The sequence below is a fragment of the Chanos chanos genome, chromosome 2 (assembly GCF_902362185.1).
Source record: "Chanos chanos chromosome 2, fChaCha1.1, whole genome shotgun sequence".
NCBI lineage: Eukaryota > Metazoa > Chordata > Actinopteri > Gonorynchiformes > Chanidae > Chanos > Chanos chanos.
Window position 1 is genome coordinate 48266247 of NC_044496.1, and position 9015 is coordinate 48275261.

Sequence of the window (9015 nt, forward strand, 5' to 3'; positions counted from 1 at the left end):
CTCGACCAGACAGGCGGGACGCTTTACACACACTAATACAGAGAGATATGCAAATGTATGTGCATTGTCCTTTCCCCCACTCTCCCCGTGGAATAAATCTGCATTTCATCATTGTTCCTTTAGGTTTTTAATGTATTAAAAATTCAGCATATGGTAATGCCAGGCTCACTGCTCCAACCGGGCTTAGAGGCGATCTGTAGTTTCAGTTCCCACACTGAATCAAAGCTGTGACTTATTCAATTCATTATTTATTCTGAATTGTTTATCAAACACACACCCTGAAGACTTTCCTCCCTCCCTCTCTCTCTCTCTCTCTCTCTCTCTCTCTCTCTCTCTATCTCTCTCTCTTCTTTTTCAGAAAGCATAGAAATGTCACTGCTTAGTTTAGTCAGTAAACACAGAGAGGTAGAATACACACTGGAGACAGGCACAGGGTGCTGGAGGACCTCAGGCAGGCAGCTATCCCAGTGTTCCTGGATTAACCCACCACAGACAAGCAGCAACCCTGTCATAGCCAGTCACAGCCAGGCAGCTAAGAAAAAACATTGTGTTATCAACTGTATACAGAATGTGATAAGGAAAGCAGTGGATAGGTGCAACTGGACTGGCAAGCATCAAATGCACTGCTGAGAAAACCCAAGACTTTAAGAAACAGCAGTAATCTACAGCATGCAGGTTGACTACACACATTCAGTATGCAGTTATTTTCAAGTTGAGTGTATTGGAGTCGTTGTACATGAATGTTCTGGGGCAGAGTTCTGTGTTTTATTTGAAAAAGGGCTTAACGTTTTTTTTTTTTTTTTGGAAAAAGTAATGAGTCATTTTGAGTCATGCACTAAGGGTTGTCAAACACGTCTTACAGATCACACTACTGCTAACAAGAGGACTCTCTAAAGTGAGTAAATGATGGTACATTCAGTTACTTTGCCACTGTCTGAATGAAGACCTATTGTGCACTATCAAGTGGAAGGAAATATCAAACCCAAACAGACACAGACTTTGTGACTGTCTGGCCAAGACACTTGGCCTAATTGGTGTAAACAACAGTAAATATGTCAGCAATGTTAAACAGATTAATGCAATGTTTGTGTCACAGTTGTTTAGACAATTCACCTTGGGTGTCCTTGGTCAACAAGAGAATTATTTATTTGTAATAATGTGATTATCATGTCAAGATCCAAATGCAACAGATGTTACAATAACAGGAGATTGCTTTTCACACCGCTGATTACTAATTTTGTCACTCAAAAAAAAAAAAAAAAAAAAAAAAAAGATCGCTGGCGCACTCATCTGATAGGCAAAGATTTAAAAGGCCCTATCTAATGTGCTGTGATTGGAGCTGTGGTGGTTACTATGACTACAATTTGCCTGTGAGAGGCAATGACCTCAGACACACTGGCCGGTGGCCATGGACCCCAACATGAACAAGCAAAGCAACTCAGACTTCGCAGCAGCCTTTAGCAAACAAACGAACTAATGGTTTGACCAGACAGCATCAACGGAAAAACAACAATGCACTTTGGCTGGCTGGGATATTTAACGCATTCATGCCCTCCGTTTTACACAGTTCATTTGTCTCCTCTAAACAAATCAAGGCTGAAGCTGACCACGACTGGAATGTGATAAAATCTACTTCCTAACACCATACTCTTGATAGTCAGTAACTGTCACTTTCACCTTACAGCAAGTTTCAGGTCACTAAATCCAGCCAAATCAGACTATAGTCACAGTGGCTTCAAATTAGCCAGAGGAAAACAGTCTCACCTCAGAATAACAAGTTCAAATGTCCCTGTGAAAAGTTGTTTATAGTAGCTGCCAAATGTAAGACAACTTTTATGAAGATGACAGATGTGGGACAGAGAAGTGTGGTAGTGTTAGTTTTTCAGAGGTTCTTGAATGCATCAAAGCTACATTTGCTATGTGCTATATATCATCTTCAGTGCTCAACAGCAGTGAGGGTAACACAAATGAATCCTGCTGGGACATAGTTAATCTCTACACAATAACTCGAGGAGGTTCCTCTTCTGTGATTTCTGTATGAATATCAATGAAGTTAATTAAGGACATGATTACTTCTGTGTACCAAGCCTTCAAATATTATTTGCTAAGTTGAATCTCACAGAAAGGGGAAATTGCTTACAGACAAATCACATGAAAATGCAAATGTGACTACTTAGCTTAACTGTTTAAAGTGATGCGTACGCCAATTCTCTGTTTTATCCCATTGCTAGGCTGGAAGTATAATGAATGTTTTTGCACTGTGTACTTGTTTGGTATAGTATTTGTAGGTGTACACTTCTGCATAGGATGTAGGTTCCTTCTTTGTATATTCCTTTTCAGGAGTGCACCCTGGGCTGCAGCGAGTTCCTTGTTGAGACGCCATAAACTGCACCCTGGCAAGTAGCAGATCCACCCTGGGAAAAGGAGTCTGATGTTTATGCAGTTGCCATGGTGAGGCCACCCTTAGGAGAGAAGCAAGGGAGGTGTTAAATAATGCTCACCATCCACCAGGTTCAGACAACTCCTACAGTCTGTCTCACCGAGATGCACAACCTCAACACTCGGATTTACAAAGATGGGTCTTTTGGCAAGATGTCAAGGAAGAATTTAAAAGCTTAATTGCGATGCCACCCAGAAGTATCATTTGATACGGATGATAGTTTGTGGGATTTGTTGACAGAAGAACATTCTCATATACACGATATGGCTATGTTGCTAAATATACGTATATGAGATACGTAAAGCATTCGAAGCTCCATCTCTTTGTTTGCTTTCCTTCTGTGTTTTTTTTTTACGTTTATGTCACGCAGGGGTCGGACTGAGAATAATACAAAAACAAATACAATGCTAGACAGAGAGGCAAAGTATCCTGTGAGAAACGGTGACTACATATTACTGTGCGGATCAGATTCATCACACAAGGAAATGACATTGCAACCTCCTCTTATTTTGTATGTCACGTTCTCTAAACTCGCATATCTATCATCAGATAGTTACTTGCAGTTTCGAAGCTGTACTCCACTATAGGCAATTTAGCTTTGTTTAATTATTGGTTAACGAGGTTAATGTTTTTGGCCAACATCTATCAGTAAAACATGTGGCAAATGTTTGTTCGTTTTGAAAGTTACAATGAACATGTGGAATTGAGATTTCCATATGTGAGTGACTCCCATGAAATATGCAATGCATCAGCCTCTATTAGTCAGTTAATGGTAGAACAATATTTATTTTTCAGCACTCATATGATAACAATTTAAAACACTTACAGTATTGTTATCATGCAACCAAAATGCTTGGAAAATCTAAGGTGAAAACACGCATACTTGCATTATGTTACTTAGAATTGGCAAACGGTCTGATGTGTGTGTGCGTGTGTGTGTGTGTGTGTGTTGAAGTGGTGCGTTTGGTATTTGTTCCAGCAGTTCCTCTGCACATTTGTCTTCATCTCAGGCAGCCGCTGAGTTTCGTCTGGCAAACAGCTCTGCTTCGTTTCGTTTGATGATTGAATACATTTTGATTTGCCGGCTGCAGAGTAAACTTCCCGTGTGGCTCACCGTCAGGCCTGCGTTTTCTGCGACCTACTCCAGAGGACCATGCATGATGGTTGTTATTATCCCTCCAAATTAGCAGAGTAAAAAAAAGCCTCCTCTTTTTCCAGAATGTTCTGTTTTAACCCCTTGTTTGTCAGAGAATCCAGGCACAGTGCTGGGTATGGTGCCAGGCCCCTCTCGCACAGGCAGTCTCCAGACCTTGTGAATATTAAACAGCACCCGCTGTGGGAATGTTTCCCAAATTGGCAGCAGATGTTGCTGGGAGGGCGGTGTGCTTAAAAACTGTTTTGTCTGCAAACTGAGTGATATAGTATCATCAGTCTGACAACTCCTCCTGATGAACTTCCACTTTTGTAAAGAAATCTTTTCTGTTGGAAGAGCGAGGTAGCAAAAATTGGACTCACGACTGACTGTCATTATCAAACATAAGGCTGACTATTAGTGCAAAACTGCAGAGATTAACGTGAGGATTGTAGTCACTTTCTCACTAGGTAATCTCTATAATCTCCATCTGATGAGGTTTTCAGTGACCATATCCTAATGCTCAAACCAGATAACAGGGGGAACATATAATCACTTATAATCTCACACAGTTGGTGTATTATGTCAGATAACACACACACTTTCATCAATAAGATAAGAAGTGTGCCAACACTTGTCTGAAGAGGCTGCCAAATCAGATACCAACACTGTGTAAGTTTCAAACCAAAACAGAGCCTAGTGGGTTACCTGTCTGACCTGCCAACGCTGAAGGGAGCCAGACATATTCAAGGACAGAGATGGATAGCTAACGTGTGGAAAATTATTTGAGAGTCTGTTTCAAATACAGAATCAGTTACACCTCCAGGCTAAAACTATATCCAACTCACTGTGACATGAGGAGAGGAAGGAAATAACTGAGACAGATTGAGGAACATTTGAAATGCATGTTCATGCATTTAAACAATGTGCTTTTATGAACATGCTTCCATATACACTGAATTAAAACGAATAAGACTTTGATTATACAAGCAGATGCTTCAGGACTGTAAACTAGATTAGCATTGATATGTTCACGGCCCAAGAAGAAATGTCTGTTATTCAAAATCAGAAGTATGAGAGCTGTGCCATTTGGAATCCACAATCCGGGTGTTAACACAAGGCTAGAAATAGGTTAGAAGGCGTTTCTTTAAAATAGGCTTGAAGCTGCAACGAACAGTCTATTGTTAGTGCTTAGGTGTGACTATCATTAATCTAGCACATAAAAAGTGTGTAACTGCCATTTTTGGGAACATTCACTTCAGCCTTTGACATATATTGGTCATAAAAAAGTCTCTGTCAACATACTGACAGAACAAACTCCCTTCTGTGTGAATGAACACTACTGCAGAATGGAAATCTTGCCAGTTTACAACTGTGAACTTGCCAAGTCTTTTATCATACTCCACCAAATCCCCTTCTCTGATGCTGATTAATTGAACACAAGAGAAAGAATGAAGGTAACCTTTGCTAACTTTGTCTGAGACTAATGTGCTTATTAGATGTTAGGAAAATCCGACAAATTTGTTAAAATGCCAAATGTTTTATCTCCAGATCACAAGCTGTTTCATCTCTCAGCTGAAGGGAAGTAATGCTCTCAAGGGCCTGAGAGCCTGAGAAAATAAAAGTCCTTTACAGAGTCAGACCTCCACAAGATTTTGTGAGGACAACCACTGTTTGATACTTTTTAGGAAACTAATTTACAGACTTATAGTGTTACTAGAGAAACATCAACTGTTCTTCTTCCAATTCTCAAAATACACTGAGGCAAGATTAGCTGAAGTTTTTTTTTTCCAGTAGAGAATGAGAAATGAGAATTAACAGTGAATCAGTAATAAGATAGGTATTGATTAAATTTATCCTACTCCATATGTGGGGGGGGGGGGGGTATTTTTCCACTCGGAAAAGTGCAGCTGGTGCCTCTGTAACTGTAAGTTGAGGCTGTAGCCACATAAAGCTACTTCAACGCCATTCGCTCAGGACACACACATACGCAGTCCAGGTATGTGTGAGACCAGTAGTCCTCGGCAGTGCCCTGAGCTCACGGTTAAGACTTATTGTGTTTGTGTGGGGGACCCCACTGTGGTGCTCCATCTCTCTGAGGTTTTTAAAAAGTCCAGAAGTCCATGACCCTAATAAAGAAGGGGAGGTGGAAGAGAAAGAGACACAGAAAAACAGAGAGACCGACAGAGACGGAGACAGAGACAGAGACAGAGACAGAAAGACAAAGAGAGAGACAGAGAGAAAGGGGGCAGTGGGGGGGGGGGGGTAAAATTCTATGCTTTGGCATTTCTCTCCTCTTTCTCTCCCCCTGAAATATACCCACTTCCTTGAGTACTGTTCAAGCCCTGCCAGTAACCCCCTCCCCTTCAGGGCAAAGGGCCCCTGTAATTTATTATTTGTTCCCCTCTTGTTAAGGAAATACTTTCTCAATAGTCTCTCCATTTTGTATATTTTTACAGTCTTTATTTTCTTCCTTGATTCACCCCTCTTTCTTCTTTTGTTTATTTGCTGTATAAACAGAGGTTTGGTCCCCAATGTCCAGACTTAAAAATGACTTTCCCCATTCAAAAAGACATTGTTTATTTGCACAGCTGTGCAGGTTAGGATAAGATTCAGGTTGAGTGTACCTGTCAGGAGTCGAGGATGGAATTGAATCATACTAGCTGCTCTGGTAAGCATTACCTCAATTCCTGATTCAATTGTTCAAGTCTAAGTCTGAAGATCTGTTGACTGATGGAGCTTGTTCTGTTTAGCTCAGGTATCAGTGAAAATTAACAATGTCCCGTCTGACTGCAAGGTTCCATGAGCCAACCATGAAATGCGATGTGCTGTTACACCGAAACGTACACTAAACAATCCCCTCGGTCTGTAACCAGTCGCATATTTTGACGTCTTATTCCACTCTGCGCAAGCTAATTTGGGGATTTTATTTCCAAACCTCTTTGTCTCTATTGTGCTCCTTTCAGACAAATGCATAATTGTCTGACCCCTGTCTTAGCTTATTACATAACTACAATCAGGTGTAAAAGCTTCGATAAGGAGCTATGGGGATGAAGGGGCTTTTTTGTTTGGCTGGTAGAGATAGTTCATCCCTTTCTACCCCTCTTCTGTTCCAGTGCTCATCTAGTAGAGGAGGATTAAAAGGCCAGGCCTGTCACTAACTCTTGACCCATGACTCTGCTTTGATGACTAACCCCCCCCACCTTCCCCTCAACCCCCCCCCCCCGCCCCTACCCAATTCAAATTGTCCTGGTCTAGAAGCCAAAGTGGAGGTTGACCTCTTAGCCCTCAATGTCACTGCCAGGCTGAAGGGGTCAACAGCCATTCCCCTAAGCTTCCGGGACTGTCCGAGCGATGCAAAGGCAAACAAAGAACGCTGATGCTACAACACTAAAAACGACATCAATGCCAAAATGCTTAAGCTCTTTAATCAACATTAAAGCCATTATATTACCCATTCAGAAAGCCATTTCCATTTTAATGAAGCCATCGCAGCCTAGATAAGTCCCTCTGCTTTTCACACACAGAGAAAGAGATTTATGAAAATGTAAATTATTATTAAACTGCTGTTGTGCATTTAGGCATTAACATAATGTGGAATATCAGTGTGGGGAAAAAAATACATTACTGCTGTCTAAAGGCACTTTTCATTAAATGAATTTAATTTGTGATAATTCAGTAATTAGCAAACAAACGGGGGGAAAAAAACAATTCAGACAGACAGTGGCAGGTAAACACAGGGAGAAACAGACACAGAAAGAAAGAAAGAAAGAAAGAAAGAAAGAAAGAAGAAAAATTACTGAAAGAATCAGACTCGGAGGGGTCTCAAAACAACCTTAGAATCATAAATCTTTCTAAAGCACCACAGCTGACCTCTTGCTCCCTTTCCTCCCCCAGATATCACCCCCCGTCTCTTCTATCCCCTCAAACCAAACCCACCAAAAAGCCAGATCAGCTATCAACCTTGCAGACCCACACCGGAGGCTACCAGTCCTCAGAACATCCACCCAAAAGGCCAAGGGGGGAGTACCAGGGGTCCAGTGCCTGGAAGCACAGGAAAAATGACAGAGTGTCTGAGTTGTGAAAATAAAAGCCCCTAAGACAGAACGGTTTCCTCCCCTGTCACCCATGTTTCATATCCATGCAATTAAAGCAGTCAGTTCTGGCCGCCCGGCTTGTCTTCAGCCCTGGTGCGGTCGCAATGGCTCGGTTTAAATTCAACAAGAGTTCACCGGCCAGAGCTAATCTTATCTGATCCATTATTAGCGGCATTTTTCATCTTTACGGCACAGCTAACAAGCCTGTGATAGTGTGTTAATAGTGCAGAGTGTTCACATGTGAAGGTAACTATGAAGATAAATGAGAAAAGTTTCAGAGAGGATAACTCGTCCGAGGTTAAATACAGGACAGCTGTGGGTCTCCGTACCGAAAGCTGAAGATAGTAGAGTGAGGTGAACATTTATCTAAGAGCCTCTTTCCAGAATGTTCTGCTTCCCTCCCCATCCCCCCCCCCCCAAAAAACATGAAAAAAGAAGTCACAGACACAAAGTTGAATCATTATGTTTAATCTCTGATTTTAACAAGCTCACTGACAAACAATAGAATCGGTCAAGACACTCTTAAATCCTGGTGGATGAATCTTAGTATGCAAGATCAGCAAGACTGTCAGCTACTGTAACATCTGACAAAAACAAGACAATTTAAACTAGTACAGCGAAATGTGTGATCCTTTGTCTCAAGGCTTTCTTATCTGGCCCTGCCCAAGGGCTACAGGACAGTACAAAGGTCAAAGGTTAAGAGTACGTAATCGGTCAGTGTTTGAGTGAGGGGTGATGAGTGTCAGGAGGTGAATGACTCCGCCGAGCCACACACAGAGGAGCCTCAGTGTATGTGCGTGTGCGTGTGTATATGTGAGTGTGCACGTGCACGTGGGTATGAAGAGGAACAGAGACCCTATCAGTGACAGAGTTCCAAACACTGGAGGCAACGGTAGACAGCGACCACTCGGAGTTGTGATCCATCCCAGAGGTCTGAAGAGCAGACTCCCCCAGCCTGAAAATCTCATTGTCTAATTCCACAGGCAATAAAGAATATCCCTTGAACCCTCTCCCACACATGCACACACACAGGACAATCAGACCTTTCTTCCTGGGTTAGGGGTTACCTGCCAGTGACCGGTTATCAATGGCCCTGCATAGACTTCCAGCTGTCGTTTATCTGTCATGAACAGCGTACATCTGTTCAACTGGTTGTGTGTCGGATGGGTGGCTAGCCGCTTTTTTTTTTTCGGTTTTTTTTTTTGAGAAAGAGAGACAGAGCGAGCGAGCGAGCGAGAAATGGCGACCCATTTTTACGGCTGAATTATGTCTGTTTTTGGTGTTTCTCCGTGTCTGCGTTGCTCTATGGGAGAGAGTCCATCCTCCCAGGCTCCTCTCACCTCCTC